Raw genomic sequence first — 22,313 nt, 5'->3', positions numbered from 1 at the left:
TGTGGCACTATCTCCCATATTTCGCGATAACACAAAACGAGCAGCCCTTCTTTGTACTTTTTCGATGTCATCCGTCAGACCCACTCCATGCGGATCCCATACCTACAGCAATACTCCAGACTAGGGTGGACAAACGTGGTGTAATCAGTCTCTTTCGTGGACCTGTTGCACCTTCTAAGTGTTCTGCCAATGAATTGTAGTCTTTGGTTTGCTCTACCCACAACATTATCTATGTGATCTTTCCAATTTAGTTTATTTGCAATTTTAATCCCTTGTTTTTTAGATAAAAGTGCTTCGGAAGATCTTCGTTCCGGTTCTGGATGCAGATACAGGAGAATGGAGGATCAGATACAACCAAGAGTTCGAGGAACTATACCAGCAGCCCAACATAGCAGGAAGTATGTAAGTCTGCAGGCTTTCTTGACCATTGTCACTGAAGTTAAAATCTTCTGGGTTATTAGAACACTGTGTTCTAGCAGTAGTCAACACCAGAAGATCCTGAGGAAGATCCTAGCAGAGGGGTCGAAACGTCGAACATTTTAGAAGAAACATGACGCGGCCTAATAACTCAGAAGATTTTAACTTCAATAGCAGGAACTGTCAAAGCCAAACGAATGCAGTGGGCCGGCCATGTGGCCCGGATGAAGGATCACAGATGGCCTCGGGAGCTCCTGGATTTCACACCTACAGGAAAGAGACCGCCACAGAGACTCAATAAGCGTTGGAGGGATGGGCTCCATGAAGATTTAAACTAAGTGTCAATAGATGTGAACGGATGGCGGATAGCAGCAATGGACAGAATACAGTGGAGGAGCAAACTTGTAGGTGCGTGCGGTCCACTGGGCCTGATCACGTAGTAGTAGTAATCCCTAAGTATTTAGTTGAATTCACAGCCTTCAGATTTGTCTGACGTACCACGTAATCTAATTTTTGCTGATTTATCTTAGTAATCATGTGAATAACTTCGCACTTTTCTTTATTCAGGCTCAATTGCCACTTTTCGCACCATACAGATATCTCATCTAAATCATTTTGCAATTCGTTTTGGTCATCTCATGACTTCACAAGAGGGTAAATGACAGCATCACATGCCAAAAATCTAAGACGTCTACTGAGATCTTCTCCTATGACGTTAATATAGATCAGGAACAAGAGATGCAAATTATTATCAGACTGTTGACCATACATTAAATGTTTTTAATATGTAAGAAAGATGGGCTAATGAAAGGTAACGCCCAAACCAATATTTAAAGCGCTATGGATAAAGTGTCAGCTTAACCTCATTTTCATGTTTAAAGCTCCACGTGTTTAGTTATAGAATTTAAAACCAAAATTGTTTAAGGGAGAGATCCAATAATCGAATTGGAAGTTTTTACTAACAAAATACTTTACAGACGCCAATAAAAGAATACCTTCGCCTCAGAAACCTTAAGACCAAATTTGACAATTTATTTAACAAAAAGTGGTTCAAATGGCTCTGAGCACTATGGGACGCAACTGCTGAGGTCATCAGTCCCCTAGAACTTAGAACTACTTAAACTTAACTAACCTAAGGACTTCACACACATCCATGCCCGAGGCAGGATTCGAACCTGCGACAGTAGCAGTCGCACGGTTCCGGGCTGCGCGCCTAGAACCGATTTATTTAACAAAATATAATAATATAGTTGGCATCAAAGGACCTCAAAGACCAAATTAACCTTTGTAATATCAAAAACTGTTTTACAGGCCCCAATGATTAGAACAAACACTGAATCCTCCCATGGATTTAAAATCAGTACAAGGAGACTTCCAATGAGACAGGTTAAATTACAACCCATATTTTATGTTGGAGAAGAACGCCGAGGCTTCGCTTAAAAATTTTGACCAGAATTTGGCCTATGTCTTGGGTACTGGTTGTGACCGGTCGTCGATATAGCTTCACTGAGGTGGATTATGTACAGTTACGTTTTGCACCTAAACCACAGAAGAGAAACAATGTTACCACATCTGAAGCAACACCTTAAAAACAATTATATATCATTTACAATAAAAAAGGTTTTGCATCTTTAACATTCCTTAACCATCTACATAACTCAACCATGAATAACTAACTACTGGAGGGCCCTCTTGGCTGAATAGCGCAAGTGCGAAAAGCCGTACATAGCAAAATACCGCCCAAGCAGTGCAATAGTTACAGGAACATTTAAATCTCCCAAAACACACACAGGTTTCGGTTGGCGCTCCCCTCGAAATTTGAATAAATGAAACATAATAAATGATGAAAATGCCGAACTCCCACGGGAGCTAACAAGTTCACTAGCCTTCGACAAAAATCAGTTATTATGCAAGACAGCAGACAGCAGCCCACCATGAACTTCCATTAAATGATGGCGAAAACTATCACACAGCCTTGCTAAACATAAGCCTCGCGGATACACTTTCGTGGCCGAATTAAAACACGGCTTCACCGCAGTGAATGCTCCACAAGAGCAGTTGAGATGGCCCAAAGGAAGCGACGACTTTACATGTGGCTATCCACAACGCAGCCGTCTCTAAACAGGATAACGTGCTGCCCTTCAAACTTAGAACTCTCCTCTGTCCTGCAAAACCTACGCACTCTCCTGGCAGTTATGAGACTGGACCCTTCTGTTCCTTCCGCGATTGCGCTGAGTCCTCTCACCGTCTATCAGAAGCGGGGCACCCTCTCGGTTTGCTAAAGAGGGCCAAGGTGAAGCAGCGTACCCAAAATATCTCGATACGAACACATGAGAAATACTGAATCATATCTCTAGATGTTGCCGACCTATTCATCAATACAGGAATTAATGATGCCATACCTGTCATTCAGCAGAATCATGTAAAAAATAAAAAAATAAAACTTTCCCTCTCTGAGTTTATGGAACTGACTTTACATATACTAATTTTACCTACGAATGTTGAATTTTAAAAACTACGGAATTAGCTAGTCATTCGTATTACCATATCTGAAACTATACCTGAAAATATTTCTCAATTACCTGAAGCTAAAATTATTCTCAAAGAAGCCAATACGCACGCAGAAGTTCTTATTCTACAGAGGAAATACTTACATACTTCTACTGATTGGCAGTGGCAGCAAAAGCAACACTCTAAGTGTTTCACAATAATTAAAACCTCTTAACTGCTTCATGACCGTCAATAAATAGTATGAACCTTCTGTAAATACACTCCTGGAAATGGAAAAAAGAACACATTGACACCGGTGTGTCACACCCACCATACTTGCTCCGGACACTGCGAGAGGGCTGTACAAGCAATGATCACACGCACGGCACAGCGGACACACCAGGAACCGCGGTGTTGGCCATCGAATGGCGCTAGCTGCGCAGCATTTGTGCACCGCCGCCGTCAGTGTTAGCCAGTTTGCCGTGGCAGACGGAGCTCCACCGCAGTCTTTAACACTGGTAGCATGCCGCGACAGCGTGGACGTGAACCGTATGTGCAGTTGACGGACTTTGAGCGAGGGCGTATAGTGGGCACGCGGGAGGCCGGGTGGACGTACCGCCGAATTGCTCAACACGTGGGGCGTGAGGTCTCCACAGTACATCGATGTTGTCGCCAGTGGTCGGCGGAAGGTGCACGTGCCCGTCGACCTGGGACCGGACCGCAGCGACGCACGGATTCACGCCAAGACCGTAGGATCCTACGCAGTGCCGTAGGGGACCGCACCGCCACTTCCCAGCAAAATAGGGACGCTGTTGCTCCTGGGGTATCGGTGAGGACCATTCACAACCGTCTCCATGAAGCTGGGCTACGGTCCCGCACACCGTTAGGCCGTCTTCCGCTCACGCCCCAACATCGTGCAGCCCGCCTCCAGTGGTGTCGCGACAGGCGTGAATGGAGGGATGGATGGAGACGTGTCGTCTTCAGTGATGAGAGTCGCTTCTGCCTTGGTGCCAATGATGGTCGTATGCGTGTTTGGCGCCGTGCAGGTGAGCGCCACAATCAGGACTGCATACGACCGAGGCACACAGGGCCAACACCCGGCATCATGGTGTGGGGAGCGATCTCCTTCACTGGCCGTACACCTCTAGTGATCGTCGAGGGGACACTGAATAGTGCACGGTACATCCAAACCGTCATCGAACCCATCGTTCTACCATTCCTAGACCGGCAAGGGAACTTGCTGTTCCAACAGGACAATGTACGTCCGCATGTATCCCGTGCCACCCAACGTGCTCTAGAAGGTGTAAGTCAACTACCCTGGCCAGCAAGATCTCCGGATCTGTCCCCCATTGAGCATGTTTGGGACTGGATGAAGGGTCGTCTCACGCGGTCTCCACGTCCAGCACGAACGCTGGTCCAACTGAGGCGCCAGGTGGAAATGGCATGGCAAGCCGTTCCACAGGGCTACATCCAGCATCTCTACGATCGTCTCCATGGGAGAATAGCAGCCTGCATTGCTGTGAAAGGTGGATATACACTGTACTAGTGCCGACATTGCGCATGCTCTGTTGCCTGTGTCTATGTGCCTGTGGTTCTGTCAGTGTGATCATGTGATGTATCTGACCCCAGGAATGTGTCAATAAAGTTTCCCCTTCCTGGGACAATGAATTCACGGTGTTCTTATTTCAATTTCCAGGAGTGTAATTATCTCTCAATAAAATGAAACAATAATTGAAGCCAGCCATCGCGGTTGTCACCATTTACATCTGATATTTTTGATACGTATGGGAATAGGTCTCCACCTCCTTATGCAAACAAAAGATCTTCTTATTGTCCTATATGTTCCGGGACGTTTGTGCCATCATCAGTAGGTTATATTTTACTGAGGTATGAAAATTGAAACACGTTTTAGAAATTCTCCCAGAGTGAAAGATCTGGCTTAAAGACACTTTTTGCTCTTTTTTAATAATTACTTAAGTGCCTAGAGAGTTCATCTTTGTAAGACCAACATTAAATGACCAAAATCTGTTTAATTCTGAAAATTCGTGATTAGGTACCGTTTGCCTCGTTGTGTTTGACATTGTAACATGTTCCTCTCTTGCAGACAGAGGCATAAAATCTCCTTTCATCTCATTTTAGTGAATGGCTGTGTGTGTGTGTGTTTGTGTGTGTATGTGTGTGTGTGTGTGTGAGTGCGTGTTTGTGTGTGATGGTGATGATGTTTGGTTATTGGGGCGCTCAACTGCGCAGTCATCAGCGCCCATACAAAGACCCAATTTTTATACAATCCAATCTAGCCACTGTCACGAATGATGATGATGAAATGATGAAGACAACACAAACACCCAGTCCCCGGGCAGAGAAAATCCCCAATCCGGCCGGGAATCGAACCTGGGACCCCATGATCAAGAGGCAGCAACGCTAGCCACTAGACCACTAGCATGTGTGTGTATGTATTTGTGTGTGTGTGTGTGTGTGTGTGTGTGTGTGTGTGTGTGTGAACACATGTCTTCATTCATTTGTTTTTATATGTTTAATCAATGTTTTAACCAGTGTGCCATTGTATAATGTATTATAATCATTTATAACATATTTCATTAGTGTTGTTACCTTCTGTTATGTGTCAGTTTTTATTAAAAGGGCCGTTCAAAAAGAAACGAGCCAGAGGCATAATTACAGAAACCAGCACCTGTATGTTAGAAGTACTGAACCTGGTTGTTGAGACACTTGTCCCACTGTGACACAAGGCGGTGAATGGCTGTCTCATAAAATTCACAGGACTGCAATGTTAAACAGTTCCGCACATACAGTTGGACGTCGTCGTCCGAGGTGAATTATTTGCCCCTGAGAGTCTTTTTAAGGGGACTAAAAATGGTATTATCACAGGGAGAGAGGTCCAGACTGTATGTAGGGTGGCGGAGAACCCCCCCCCCCCCCTTGAATTTCTGCAAGAGTGCCGCGACTATGTTGTCCATATGAGGCTTTGCACTGGCGTGGAGATGAATGACCTCACGAGTGAAATTGCCTGGTCGTTTTGATATGATAGCTTGGCAAAGGGTGGTCAAGGTTTGCGAGTAACGTTGGGCATTCACTGTTGTCCTGTGCTTTCGGAGGTGAATCAGAAGGGGGCCATCTTGGTCGTAGAAGAACGTCAGCACAACCTTTCGAGCACAACGTCGAGCACAACCAGCTTCCACTGGGGACTTTGTCGTTTTGATTCTGGTTCAAAGTTATGACACTCGTCTCCAGGCACCGCTTGTGCCAGGAACACATTCCATTCCCAAGCATAGCGCTGCAAATGGGAAAGACAGTGAGCCATTAGACGTGCTTCCTGGTGTGGTTGAAAACTGCGGGGCACCCATTGGGCACACACTTTGCACATGTGCTGTCATTGCTTCATAACGGTGTGAAAACTTCCGACGCTCAATCCGAACACTCGGCGGTCCTGGATAATGAGTGCATCCACCAGTTGGACGACGTCATCGGTAATGCAGTGTGGTGTGGTCATCGGCTAACGACACCCTTCTTTCCCTGAAGCGCTTGTGCCTCGCCTTGACCCTTGCAACGGACATGCAGTGTTCGCTGTACACTTGTGAATTCGTCGATAAATGTCCGTTCCTCCTACTCCTTCTGCCGTCAGAAAACGAACCTCTTTGCTCTTCTGTTGACGTCTCAATGTCACCGTTTGCAATGCGACTGGCAGCGTTGAACGATTGATGCATGCTGCTGCTAGCTCTGTATAGTCACGTGGCGTGCATGGGTGCCCTCTATCGACGGGCTGTGAACTTCCTCGCTCTGGTCGGAGCAGCATCTCGTTACACACGCCAAGATACTACCCTCCTATCACCGGTTTGCATATTCGAGACTCCAGCTCGTCTCTTTTTGAACGCCCCTTATACAAGCTATTGATATAGCCTATGAGTGGATTTTATATATTTTTCTTTTTCAATTCAGTATTACGTTCTGTTAGATATGACTGTGACCATCGTTTAATATTAATAACAACTCGGCAAACTGACACTGAGAATCGATTTGGCAACTTCTGCCAGTGGCATCACTAGGATACGGAACGGAGGGTCTCGTCCTCCCACTAAGGAAAGTTTCTTCGTAATACTAGGAATCGAACGCAGCTACTGCTCCTAGCAGTCTGACATGCTCACCTCTCAGCTGTAGAGGTGTACGACTAATATTAATAAGGATTTAAAAATTCTAGACCATTATAAATTTTATGGACACTATTCACTTGATGTTATACGAAACGAAATGAAAACGGAGGGCTGCCGTGCATTCCTCACGCATTATCTTTCTTCCCATCTGGCGTGGTAAGTATTGTTTCTTCTGGAATAATGCTGTGCGCTACAACGCTTTTTCACCATCGTTAGTCTTGTGGCTGGTCTAGCACCCTCCGCTACGAACTCCTGTCCTGTGACAACCTTATCATCTCATAGAACACAACAAGCATGCTCAGTTATTTGTTGGATATAGTGCAATGTTTATCTCGCCTTACTATATTAGCCCTTTGTCTTCCTCTGGTACAATGGATGTTGTACTCTGTCTTTTGATTTATGCGCCGTCTCGTATCAAATGGTCAAATGACTCTAAGCACTATGGGACTTATTATCTGAGATCATCAGTCCCGCCGGCCGGGGTGGCCGAGCGGTTCTAGGCGCTACAGTCTGGAACCGGGCGACCGCTACGGTCGCAGTCTCCTAAAACCTAGAACTACTTAAACCTAACTAACCTAAGGACATCACACACATACATGACCGAGGCAGGATTCGAACCTGCGACCATAGCAGCGGCGCAGTTCCTGACTGAAGCGCCTAGAACCCCTCGGCGACAGCGGCCAGCCAATAATGTTCATCACTGTGGAGTTTGGTAGCCAGCGGAAGTGATTAAATTCGGAAGAGTGTTGCTGGTGCCACTCTGCAGCAATTTTAGATGTGTGAGGTGTCGCATTGTCTTGCTGAAATATTTGGAAGAGTGTTCCTGGAGCCACTCTGCAGCAATTCTGGAAGTGTGGGGTGTTGCATTGTCCTGCTAGAATTGCCCAAGTCTTTCGGAATGCCAATGGATATGAACGGATGCAGGTGATCTCATAGGATGGTTACTTATGTGTCACTTGTCAGAGTCGTAACTAGACGTATCAGGAGTTCCATATTACTCCAACTGCACACGCCTCACACCTTTATAGAGCCTCCACTAGCTTGAACAGTCCCCTTCTGAGATGCAGTGGTCATGTATTCATGAGGTTGTCTCCATATCCGTACACGTCTATCCGCACGATACAATTTGAAACGAGACCCGTCCAACCAGGCATCATATTTCCAGTCATTAATAATCCAGTTCCTGTTTTGACGTGCCCAGGCGAGGCTAGAACGTTCTTTCTGTAATAAAATTATGAGAAAGATTACGATTACGTTGAATAAAGTCTGATCTGTGGAATGGATACAAAACTCGAATTGTCGTGGGGCGTGTTGTAACTGCAATTGCTGTGCTTACTGTGTGTGATTGTTAGCAAAACTTCACACGAATCGGTTGGGCAATGTAACTCCCAGTACCCATAAAGAAATACAGTCACTGCAGAATACATTCAGCCCCTTAGGCACTGAGTCATCTGGCCCTGTACAAAACTGATAACTTTGGTCCCTGTGCACATAACAAATAAATTAAATTGTCTTATCTATAAAACAGCAACGGTGGAATGAGATATATTCTGGTCTCTCACAAAAAATATGAATTCGAGCTACAGACTCATCAGTGTGCAATGCTGTCTTTAAAAATTATATGACCTGGAATGGGAGGCGTTACTGATTATGATGAATTACTAACACTCAGTTTTTGTAGCAAAATTATGTTGCAAGTTAAGTATCGCTTTTCAGAAACATCTGACAATTGAAGCTACATCACTCATAACTAATTCACAAACAGTGAGATTTGAACAGACAGTACTGTCTAACTTCATCAGTCCTACATAAACGCAAATCATCAAATTACACATAGCTCGGTTAACGAATCTTAAAAGTATTACAAAAATGAAATTTCTAACTAGTGTTTTACTCGAAACAGTTTAAGTACATTCTGGGGTTACTCAACAATTAAAATTTATGGGCTAGCTCATCTATACTAACGCGCTGGCAAAAACAGAAATCATAATTATTGAACCACTTTACTTTATTTGCCTGAAGACTTCTGTTTTCATTTTAAACAATATTGACATACGTACATTAATCTAACTGTTGGTGGCTTCACACAGCATACCAAAAAAACTGCCTGCTCCATCATCTTTCCTTCACAGACAGCTACCTAGCACTGAGCGCCCAGCGCTCCCTTACTCCAACAAAGCAGTAAGGTATCTTCGGCCCTGTGGTCGCGCACAGTCGGTGATCCACATTATCGAACCTATCAGAGACACTCTATATTTACAGTACATTAGCTTCATTTTAATTTATTAATATTCTTATCTTATTCTGGTGCCACATAGAAGAGTGCCCCAGTAGACGCCTTTCAAGGTGTATATCTTTGTGTCGTGCAGTCGTCAAGGGTACACGAGTGGGCCTTCACCTCCGAAAGCCCGTATCGATTATGTTACGTTGAACGGTTCGAACACTGACACTTCTTGAATGCCCAGCACTGAAATCTGCAGCAATTTGCGGAAGGGTTGTACTTCTGTCACTTGAACGATTCTCTTCAGTCGTCATTTTTCCCGTTCTTGCAGGATCTTTTTCCGACCGCAGCGATGTCTGAGTTTTGATGTTTTACCGGGTTCCGGATATTCACAGGACACTCTGGAAATGGTGTACAAGAAAATCCCCACCTCGTTGCTACCTCGGAGATGCTGTATCCCATCGCTCGTGCTCCGACTATAACACCACGTTCAAACTCACTTAAATCTTAATAACCTGCCATTGTAGCACCAACAACCGATCTAACAGCTGCGCCAGACACATGTTGTCTGATGTAGACGCCGACCGTAGCGCCGTATTCTGTCTGTTTACACATCTCTGTATTTCAGTACGCATGCCTATACCAGTTTCTTTGACCCTTCAGTGTATATATTTATATACCACACATACTTAAAATAATATGTAGCCTATGCCCATTCGAACGTTTATTATGGTGTAAAAATTTAAAACAAACCGACCAAGAACTTTTTGACATTTTTTGTAATAACGTTAAATAGTAAATGTCTTTATACAGCAGCATAGACATAGATTAAGCATCTCTCCAAACAGTGTATGCCTATTTTTCTTCAGATTTCGAATATCTTGCACGAATTTTTGCTGTCGAATCTTTTTCCAGCTCGAGAAACCCTATGAAGATATGTTGTTATTCGTTAATTTTGTTTTTACTATCAAGCGCAGCTTCAGAAATGGCTGTCTAACAGATCCTCAGCTTCGTTTCCAGTATCCTTTGTATTATTATTCTCAGCATATATATTCCAACAGCTTTAGCTGCGAAGTCAGAAAATTAAACCCGGGTTATACTTAGCGCGGTGTATTATTATGCTTGGAGTTCAATTATATTGTTGGCGTGCGCTGGGTGCTTTGGAGTTCAATAATATTGTTGGCGTTCGCTGGGTGCTGGCGGAGAAACAGTCACTGTGATAATCTGACTTGGACGGAAACGAACGTGTTTGACAAAATACCTCCACATTTAACTTCACTGCTCTCAGCAACACTCAGTGCCTCTCGATCCCAGTGTCCATTGCAAAACAACGTAGTCGCTATCGGCTTGCTAGCTGGTCAGAGAAGAAACCGCATCGAAGCAGCTCACCTGAGCGTTCTGTGGACCACTTTGTTTGCGACCGCGTAGACACTTATGAGATCGAAACAGTGCCGTCCTCACTAGGTCTGAGCAACCTTTGTGCTGACCGACAAAAAGGCGGAAGGTCGCTCTGAAGAAGTCTATACCTTGGTGAGCAATGTGCACGCAAATGGCGGCGTACTCTCAGGTCTGTACGCGCTTCTGCTAATTGCTAAGACCACAGAATAACGACAATAGACGTCGAAAACATGTCCGCAGCTCGTGGTCGTGCGGTAGCGTTCTCGCATCCCATGCCTGGGTTCCCGGGTTCGATTCCCGGCGGGGTTAGGGATTTTCTCTGCCTCGTGATGACTAAGTGTTGTATGCTGTCCTTAGGTTAGTTAGGTTTAAGTAGTTCTAAGTTCTAAGTGGAATACGTCAAGCAAATAATTAAGGACGCAGGTTGCAAGTACTACTCTGAGATGAAGAGGTTAGCACAGGAAAGGAATTCGTGGCGGGCCGCATCAAACCAGTCAGTAGGCTGATGACCAAAAAAAAAAAAAAAAAAAAAAAAAAAAAAAAAAAAAAAAAAAAAAAAAAAAAAAAAAAAGTTCTAAGGGACTGATGACCATAGTGCTCAGAGCCATTTGAACCATTTGGACCGTCGAAAACAACTGACAATTAACATTTATGACCGACTGGCGTCTCACGAACGGGAATACGAGAATACGAATGGCTTGGTCAGTGTTGACTCAGATGAGGTTCCGATAAAATGCGGCAGATGATCTGCTTAGGGATGTTTCATAAAGAAGAGATGACTTTGCATTTAAGAATTCCGTGACATCGGAGACCTCACAATTACGGTACCTGATATATCGGAGAATGGAAAATCATACTTCACCTGAAATAGATCACAGAAATCACGTAAAATCCAGGGTGTCCGGAGGGGCGGTTTGAAGTTCGTTCCTTCTGAATAAATGAGCGTTTTGTTCTTCTAATCAAAAAAACTACAACGATAAACGTTTGATGATATCAGCTCCAGTTGCTGAAAGGTGCGTGCTTTATATCTGCAAAGCACAATTTGACTCTGCTACACATCAGCACAAATACCAGACACCAACGTACAAGCCGAAATCAGTCGTCGAACAAAACAAAGAACTCTTTAGTAACTGGAGCCGTTATTCGTAAATTCAGTACACGGTTCCGACGTAGCAGTGCTCTCCAGACAAGGAGAAACTAGTAACAACATATCAGATTATGTTGTTTCCACACAGTAATTAGAAGCATGGCGTTATCTTGTGCCAGAGACTCCCGATGAGGTATACTCGAAGGAGTAACTTCCATAATCCGCTCTCAGCAAGTGGTGGTGGACACAACGAAAAATTTTCTACTTTGTGAATTTTCTGGAACCTCTCGCAGCCATTAGTTTCCGCTCCGACTAGTGAATAATGTCTGCTCGGACCAATGAGAAATCTCTTGAATAAAGCTTGAGAATTAAGAACTTCATATCGTCTCAAGAATCAAACTTATATGGCTTGTTCTGGAGTTTTCTCTGACCACCTCCGCCCAGTCCAGACAACGAAACATGGACTAGAACAACAAAAGTACTAAACGATGGAATCTTTGTAACAGCTGTGAAACAGTAAGATGTGGCTTACCCCTTTGTAGTTTTTATCGAACACTACATTAATCCCTAAAATTTCAGATATTCATAAATAATGAGACTTTTTCTTCTGCTAATACTTCCGCTGTAAACTTTTCGGCCTTCTTCAGAGCGAGCCACAGAAAATAACGGTAAATCTCTCCCGTCCATCTTATATACCAGTTGTGTGAGCCAGTTGTGTATGTGTATAAGAAAGATCATAGTGGTAATAACACACTGGCCGCAGAGATGTATTGTACGGCGGACGTTGTGTGAAGGATGTCGTGCCACCAATTCAGGTCTGCAGGGGAATTGTACCGTAGTCTACGTAACTAACTATTTCGAGAGCGGTATTACACATACATTTTCGGTCGCACTATTGGCTACAAACCACTGGAAACAGTAACAACCGTGGGATGCTTCATCTACTTCTACATCTACATCTACATTTGTACTCCGCAAGCCACCCAACGGTGTGTGGCGGAGGGCACTTTACGTGCCAATGTCATTATCTCCCTTTCCTGTTCCAGTTGCGTATGGTTCGCAGGAAGAACGACTGCCAGAAAGCCTCCGTGCGCGCTCGAATCTCTCTAATTTTACATTCGTGGTCTCCTCGGGAGGTATAAGTAGGGGGAAACAATATATTCGATACCTCATCCAGAAACGCACTCTCTCGAAACCTGGACAGCAAGCTACACCTCGATGCAGAGCGCCTCTCTTGCAGAGTCCGCCACTTGAGTTTGACAAACATCTCCGTAACGCTATCACACTTACCAAATAACCATGTGACGAAAAGCGCCGCTCTTCTTTGGATCTTATCTCCTCTGTCAACCCGACCTAGTACGGATCCCACACTGTTGAGCAATACTCAAGTATAGGTCGAACGAGTGTTTTCTAAGCCACCTCCTTACTTCGGAGTAAGCGTTGAAAACAACTTAAATCTGAATAACCACATAAAACTAATTGTAGGAAAAGCAACTTTCAGGCTGAGATTAATTGGAAGAATATTAATGAAATGTCATTCATATACAGAAAAGTAGCTCGTTGAAGACTTGTAAGATTGATTCTTGAATACTGTTCACGGTCGGGGTCTCTTACCAGGCTAGGATAATAGAAGAGAAATAGAAGATCGGACGAATAGTAACTCGTTTCATCATTCAGTTGGTAATTTCGACAGTTTCAAGAAGATGCTCAACAAATTCCAGTAGCCGACGCTCCGAGAGACGGGTTTGTTTCACTGAGAAGTCTACTACTCAAGTTCCGAGATCTTGCATCCCACTAAAAGTCGTGTGCTTTATTATTTTCTGCCACATTCGTCTCTCGAACTGTCCACGACGAGAAAATCAGAAAAATCATAACTAAAGGAGTTTTGTCGATAGCCCTTCTCCGGGCTCATAACTCATAAATATAACAGGGAAGAGAGGAATGGACACTCGCCCCGGAAGTAATCCTTCCCCACACATCGTAAGTGCGTTTGTGTTGTGCAGATGTATAGGTACAGGATGAATTAAGTAAAGCCAGTGTGGAAAGTACTTACAATAAGACTGACTGGGAATGACCCTCGTTAATGGACATCACAGAAGACACTGGAAAAGGTCACCGTTGACGACGTGGCAGGGTATGCTCCGTTTATCAAACAGTAGCAGCTCTGCCTGAGCGACGCCAGCAACACCGTTTGCAGTGTCTTGCCATAGCTCTTCAGTTTGGCCCAAAGGTCAAATTCACGGGAACAGAGACTGCAGTTTTAGCTGCAGTCTGGGCGGCCGCCCTTTAAAATACGCGCGCCGCCAGTTACGCCGCCCCATTCCCTACAGCCGCCACCGCGGCACGGGAGCGATGCCCCGAACGCTTACGCCGCTGCCAATGAGGTGCAAGCATCCCCTCTCCGGAGCTCCAGCGCCGTGTCTACTTAAGTTCTAACAACGATGCACAGAGGCCATACTGGGTGTTTGCCATTTCATATCATTTACAGACTTTCATAGCGATCAGAGACCATTATCTACGCAACACTTATTGTATTGATTATATTCAAGACTGAATTGTAGGAACCTTTTTTGTCTGTATATATTCTAACATTCAAATCTACTGTCGGCAATTCAACTGTTAGCAAGTGAAGCTGGAACTGTAGCAAACAATATTATCTATTTCATATTTGATGTTAGATTGGGAATAAGTTAATATCTGAATTCTCTGTCAAAGAACCGCATCTGTTCCTCGCTCCTGTATCCACTAAAGAGCCAAAAAGCGTGCAAAGCAAGTTATAGCAGAGGACAGGCGGTTACGGTGGCTAGTAGATTGCACGGAAAACCTAAATCAGGCTTCTGGTATCGATAGCTACAGCATCTCCTTGAAACTGTCGGAATTACCAACTGAATGATGAAACGAGTTACTATTCGTCCGATCTTCTATTTCTCTTCTATTATCCTACGACGTAGGTACAAGTTTTTTGGTTGGCACTTCGACACCGACGACAGCGCCCTCTAGCCGGCGCTGTGCAGCTCTACGAGCGCCGCTCCAGATTCTACCCATTTGATTCCGAGCCGACGACCGAGCAACTTAGCTTCTGCTTCATAGGGGGCTAGCCATTATAGACTTTGTTACTTTAATGATGGTTTGTCCTACTACTAGTGGCTATTAGCGTTCATGCCTATCCAGCTTCGCACCTACGTGCTTTTCAGTGCAAAGTTAGTATGTTATTGACTACTATTCTCTATTAAATGTTCTGTAAAGTTAAACATGGTATCGAAGTATTTCACCTTTTCCTACTCCTACTCATTTTCTACATTCGGCCTACCCTTCAGTTTTACGGGAGCATATCCACGTGCCGCCTTCCAGGCGGATTACAACAAAGATGGTCGGACGCTGTTTGAACCGTCGTCCTCCCGAAAAAAATATCCACACTGTGGTTCGTCATCTATGAATTTCACGTAGACATCAACAATTTGATGAAAGAATCAAGTTATGATGCGGACAACAGACAATGCGTGTCAAACACTAATCTTATCGTGCGATGATACTTCGATATCCTGATGGGGATATTCTTATGGGTAATGGTGCATGTTCTGTGAGCTCACATACCCTGACAGGCTCCTCCAAGTTTCAGCTGAAGAAATGATAACTGAGGATCCGAAAGTACTCATACAACTTCACACAGAACAAAACACACTTGGCTTTAGATCGTACACAGCAGTAATTTTTTGAGGATAGATGTTCAGGTCCTTTTGATAAATTTTCGACTGCTCCAAAGACTTCGTGTACAGATAAATTAGCGTTGATATTTCTTCAGATTTTGTTCCTTTTGTGAGCCCTAGCCGCCAGTTTTTGTAAAAGCCTCGTCGAAACTGCTGTGCAGGCCGAGTGTTGTTACTGCCACTGTTTACGGTAGGCCGAGTTTGTGAGTTCGTGAAATTTCTTCTGGTGCAGTACACCGCTAAAACAATTTTTCCCTGCCAAGGTTACACAGCTTTGTTCCAGGGTCAGGTAACAGGATAGGAGAACGAATGTTCTACAACACACCAACAAATTAGTAACAAAATGACACAACTGAGTTAAAAGGCTGTACGTAGGCTGTTTAGATGTAAGTAGGCTGTTTAGATTTTTATGTTGGTAACGCCATGTAGCACTCTGTATGAAAATAACTGACTGTGCTGTGTGCAGTCTGTGGCTGGCTTGCATTGTTGGGATTTGCTATTGTAGTGTGGGGCAGTTGGATGTCAACAGCGCGTAGCGTTGCGTAGTTGTAGGTGAGCCACCAGCGGTGGTGGATGTGGGGAGAGAGATGGCGGAGTTTTGAGAGCGGATGATCTGGACTTGGGTCCTTCTGAGTAAATTTGTAAGACTGGGTGTCATGAACTGATATATATATTATGACTTTTGGACACTATTAAGGTAAATACATTGTTTGTTCTCTATCAAAATCTTTCATTTGCTAAATATGCCTCTTAGTAGTTAGTCCTTCTGAGTAAATTTGTAAGACTGGGTGTCATGAACTGATATATATATTATGACTTTTGGACACTATTAAGGTAAATACATTGTTTGTTCTCTATCAAAATCTTTCATTTGCTAAATATGCCTCTTAGTAGTTAGTGCCTTCAGTAGTTAGAATCTTTTATTTAAATGGCAGTATTGGCGCTCGCCGTATTGCAGTAATTCGAGTAACGAACATTTTTTTGAGGTATGTGATTCATGAAAGGTATAGGTTATTGTTAGTCAGGGCCATTCTTTTGTAGTTATGATTAAAAATCAGATTGCGTTGCGTTAAAAATATTATGTGTCAGTTTAAGCACAGTCATTTATAATTTTTCTAAGGGGACGTTTCAAGGCTTACTTATTTTTGTACCTTGTTGAATAATGAAGTCTGCAACACTGCTTGCAATGTAACACAAAAAGGCCCTTAATGGCTAAGAGCAAATAATCGCAGGTAAACTTGACACTACATAGCAAATGCAATTTACAACAAATGTCTGTTCTCTTCTAAGAGTTCACTAAACGACATTCGCTGCCTAAGATAGCCCTGTACGATGATCTATAAATAAGTAGGCGAAAGCTGCTCTGTCTTCCAAGTAGGCTTCTGTCTGTTGTCGCCCCGTCATTGGCGGATTGTACTCGGCCGGCAAATGGCAAAATCGGTACCTTCATCCTCAGCGCCGTCCATGGCGCTGGTGGAGCTCGCGCAAATGGCTAGTTTCCATAGCACTGTCCCAAGCTCGCATCTTTGCGCCTGTGCTGCTTTCGCCCTGTCCATGTCTTGTTCGGACGACACAGCAGTTCCCAACTGTTTTCTTGTGTTCGAACTATTTTAGGAAAGTTGCGGTTTATATTCGCTACAGAGCCCGTTTCGGTCCAGTTTGCCAACACGTTCAGCGTTGTAGACTTTGTTAAAGGTTTTGCCAAAACACTTCCACCGTTAACTTTTGCACAGATGGTTCGCACAGGTTTTCCACGAATTATGCTTTGCTTAACAAAAAGGGCTGTGAGCACTATGGGACTTTAAAGCTATGGTCATCAGTCCCCCAAAACTTAGAACTACCTAAACCTAACTAACCTAAGGACATCACACAACACCCAGTCGTCACGAGGCAGAGAAAATCCCTGACCCCGCCGGGAATCGAAGCTGGGAACCTGGACGCGGGAAGCGAGAACGCTACCGCACGACCACGAGCTGCGGACCTTTGCTTAACAGTCGACAACGAAAAACCTCTGTTTTATCGTGAGCACTATTTTGCGTTGCATTCAGCTGGTCACTAAACATATCTACTTCCCTCAGTCACTCAAATATAATGACAGGGTGAGGTATTTGGCTCAGAGCATGGGGTAGATGGGCTTGTTGAGACGTGTGTAAGCAACCGATTAGTGCAACGAAATCACTGCTTCCACCATTGTCCAAGATAGGCATTTCACCAGTTCATTAACAAAGATCGTTTCCTCGTCAGTCGAAGAAATATTTCCGGGGTCAGCTTTATTTTGACCATCATGTAGTAATAACGTAACAATGACGCACGCTCTGTAGCTGTCCACTGTACCACCCCAAGTGAATCTCTGAAGAATAGAAATAAGGATTCACCCTCAGCGTCCAGGAATTCTATGATACTCCATTTCCTAACAAGCACCTGACCGTCGGTAATTGTCTCAGACACATCATAGCAATCATAAGTCGTCACAACAGCACAACACTATATTACACCAATCAAAAAAAGTTTCCAGAACTCCTGAAGATAGACGTTGACTGTGGATATTGTATCGCAGACACAATTCCTTTAACTATTCAGAGATGTCAATAAACCCGCCCAAAGCTGTAAACAACCATCCACGAGCAGCATTTTTGTAAGACCATAGCTCTAATGCTTTACTGATTTATTTTGCCTTTTGTTTTGCTTAGTGTTATATCGTTGAGTGTCCGTAAATGTTGTTGGATTCAATCGATACCATGACAGTGTTTATTCTCTTCTGTTAAAAATTTTGATATCTTTTAGAGTGTAATCAAGTGTAATGTCTGTAATATGAGCAAATGATATGTTTTGTCTCTCCCACATAATCTCTTTGGTTATCTTTGAGGTTGAACAATTTTGTTTAAATAATTTTTTGTAGAAATGTCAATATGTGCAAATGTTCTGTTTTGATTGATAAGTTCGGTTGTTATTATTTAATTGCTGATGCTCATTTTGGGTTCTTAGTTATTTTGTATGAAAAAGGTGTTGTTGTTCCCCTCCGGGACGCAACTTAGTAGCCCGCGCAAATTGTGGTTGGCCTAGGTAGACACGGTGGAATTGAGAGTTAGTCGGGGACGAGCTACCAAACTGTCAACTGCTCATGTAAAAGTTGTGTATTATGCTGCTTCCAAGAGAGGCTTTTTCTGACGCATTCCAATGCCTCCGATGGATGGATAAAGGGCTGGAACTATTCTGGAACTGGTAGCTAGCATCGCCACCAAGAGATGGCACAGTCCAGTAATTGTACATGCAAATCGACCTACCAACATGCAATCGCCATCACGTTGCACAATCACTGTAATGGAACAGTACAGTAACGGACAGTGAAGGATAAGCTCATAGGATGTTATAGTGTACTCATATATAAGGTAATTTATAACTGAATTTATCTACCTACCTTGATTTTTTCCTTATCACAAAACCTCACAGGTTCCTCTCCGTTTGAACTATGATTACCGAGTGTCCTTTATTGAAAGCATATTAAAATTAATATGGCAATAGAGTGTCCTAAGATTAATAATGTTTTTGAAAGTATCTAACAAATATCTCAGTTTTGTGTTTCACTGCAGTAAAAGTTAAGAACTGCAACTGTTAAGAGTTATATGTTCACGCTTGTTAAGCGTTTCACTGATGTAGTGTAAGTGTGTTTAGTTTGCTCTGCTACAGTGGTCAAGATTAAGCCCCCCCCCCTCCCCTCCATTGAAAGTAGTTCAAATGCACAAAGTTACTTAATTATAGAAAGTTTCAGTTACTCTTGCTATACAAGTCAAATTCTGTATAATATTGTGTATTAAAAGTGCATATTAATGTTGTAGCAGGATCTATAGTTTGTCTATCGTGCTCATGTTACAGAACGATTAATAGAAAGACAACTGTTTATGAAAACAATATCTTTTTCATTCAAAAGACAGTGAGAAGTAATCTTTTAGTGAATTCCATTTAATTTTCATTCTAAATAAAAAGGTATTTAGCTGAGAGAGACTTAACCTATGACCAGTTTATAATTTTGCAGTGAACTACATTTACAATTTTTTGTCAGACAAGAAAATGTTTGAAAAGTAATACCGAACCTACGTCCAAATTTTGATTCTAAAGTTCACTGTAATAACAACATCTTGAAACCACTTACTTTGACCAAGCCTTGAAGGCAAAAGTATATGTCATTTTCTGTTACCATTATGCAAATTGCCATGTTTTCTTATAACTGTTAGCACTTTTTTAACGTGAACATATGCAGGTGCCAAAGTTAATTGCACTCTCGTGTGCAAAGTATAGGCTGTGATTGTCCATTGATTTTACTTATTTTCAATTTCTTGAATAAGAATGTTACTCATTCTTACGCCTTATTAGGCTGCAACCGTTGTTATTATCATTTTGACACTGTGGTTAGGCAAATCATTGTTTGTTACTGTTTAAATATTTACGTAATTCTGACTTTCACTTCCGATAAGCCACCTCCGTTGGGTACAACACGGTAAACATAACAAAATTCCTCTCAGGGGGTAACAATGCTCTGTTGCTTTATACCGTTATTGTTTTAACAAGATAGTTTTATTCCACGACCTGCCTCAAACTTTAAGGTTGTAGTATAACAGTAACGAAAGATAGTGTTACACGTGGCTTTTCCGTGACAGAACTAATTGTTCTGTTGAGGCATTGTACGTAATAAACAAAATTTGGTATTTAATTGCATAAGCTACGTAAAACCGGTTGCAGTGTTATATGTTCTCCAGACATGAACCCTATCGAACACGCCTGGGATAGACTGAAAAGGGCTGTTTATGGACGACGTAACCCACCAACCTCTCTGAGGGATCTACTCTGAATCGCCGTTGAGGAGTGGGACAATCTGGACCAACAGTACCTTGACGAACTCGTGGATAGTATGCCACAACGAATATAGGCGTGCATCAATGTAAGATGACGGGCTACTGGTACCGGTGTGTACAGCAATCTGGACAACAACCGCTGTATGGTGGTATAACAAGAAATGTGTGGTTTTCATGAGCAATTAAAAGGGCGGATATGATATTTATGTTGATCTATATTTCAGTTTTCTGTACAGGTTCCGGAAATCTTGGAACCGAGGTAATGCAAAACTTTATTTGATGTGTGTATTTTGAAATAATATAGAAAAGACTTCAGCTTGTGAAAGTACCTAATCCTTATATATAAAAGTCACAGAGTAATTATAGCTGTCTTAGCTGCAATTCGAAAGAATCGCAGCATCGATCACCAGATGAAAGTTACCCGCTTCGCGGACAAAGACATGGCAGGGATCTCCAGGTGAAAGTTACATTCAGCATTTGTTCGCTATCTGCCTAGTTCCACGAAAGCCGATTCCTACGTTCGAGCACTCTCTCTACCTCTCTTCACCATTCACCTTTACTGTCCCTAACAGAATTTATCTACAATCAGATTTCTATACATGCGGCCTGTAAAACATTTTTTGTGACAATGGAGCACAACGATGTAACACAGAAAGGCAAAAATGAGTGGGAAACGTAGCGTTACAGACAGAATCATGTGACTTAAGCACTGTACTTTTATTGCATTACCATCTTTTATTGTCAAATATACACTCCTGAAATTGAAATAAAAACACCGTGAATTCATTGTCCCAGGAAAGGGAAACTTTATTGACACATTCCTGGGGTCAGATACATCACATGATCACACTGACAGAACCACAGGCACATAGACACAGGCAACAGAGCATGCACAATGTCGGCACTAATACAGTGTATATCCACCTTTCACAGCAATGCAGGCTGCTATTCTCCCATGGAGACGATCGTAGAGATGCTGGATGTAATCCTGTGGAACGGCTTGCCATGCCATTTCCACCTGGCGCCTCAGTTGGACCAGCGTTCGTGCTGGACGTGCAGACCGCGTGAGACGACGCTTCATCCAGTCCCAAACATGCTCAATGGGGGACAGATACGGAGATCTTGCTGGACAGGGTAGTTGACTTACACCTTCTAGAGCACGTTGGGTGGCACGGGATACATGCGGACGTGCATTGTCCTGTTGGAACAGCAAGTTCCCTTGCCCGTCTAGGAATGGTAGAACGATGGGTTCGATGACGGTTTGGATGTACCGTGCACTATTCAGCGTCCCCTCGACGATCACCAGAGGTGTACGGCCAGTGTAGGAGATCGCTCCCCACACCATGATGCCGGGTGTTGGCCCTGTGTGCCTCGGTCGTATGCAGTCCTGATTGTGGCGCTCACCTGCACGGCGCCAAACACGCATACGACCATCATTGGCACCAAGGCAGAAGCGACTCTCATCGCTGAAGACGACACGTCTCCATTCGTCCCTCCAGTCACGCCTGTCGCGACACCACTGGAGGCGGGCTGCACGATGTTGGGGCATGAGCGGAAGACGGCCCAACGGTGTGCGGGACCGTAGCCCAGCTTCAGGGAGACGGTTGCGAATGGTCCTCGCCTATACCCCAGGACCAACAGTGTCCCTAATTTGCTGGGAAGTGGCGGTGCGGTCCCCTACGGCACTGCGTAGGATCCTACGGTCTTGGCGTGCATCCGTGCGTCGCTGCGGTCCGGTCCCAGGTCGACGGGCACGTGCACCTTCCGCCGACCACTGGCGACAACATCGATGTACTGTGGAGACCTCACGCCGCACGTGTTGTGCAATTCGGCGTTACGTCCACCCGGCCTCTCGCATGCCCACTATACGCTCTGGCTCAAAGTGCGTCAACTGCACATATGGTTCACGTCCACGCTGTCGCGGCATGCTACCAGTGTTAAAGACTGCGATGGAGCTCCGTATGCCACGGCAAACTG

This window comes from Schistocerca gregaria, chromosome 5, assembly GCF_023897955.1.
Source record: "Schistocerca gregaria isolate iqSchGreg1 chromosome 5, iqSchGreg1.2, whole genome shotgun sequence".
Classification (NCBI taxonomy): Eukaryota; Metazoa; Arthropoda; class Insecta; order Orthoptera; family Acrididae; genus Schistocerca; species Schistocerca gregaria.
This window is presented reverse-complemented; position numbering follows the sequence as displayed.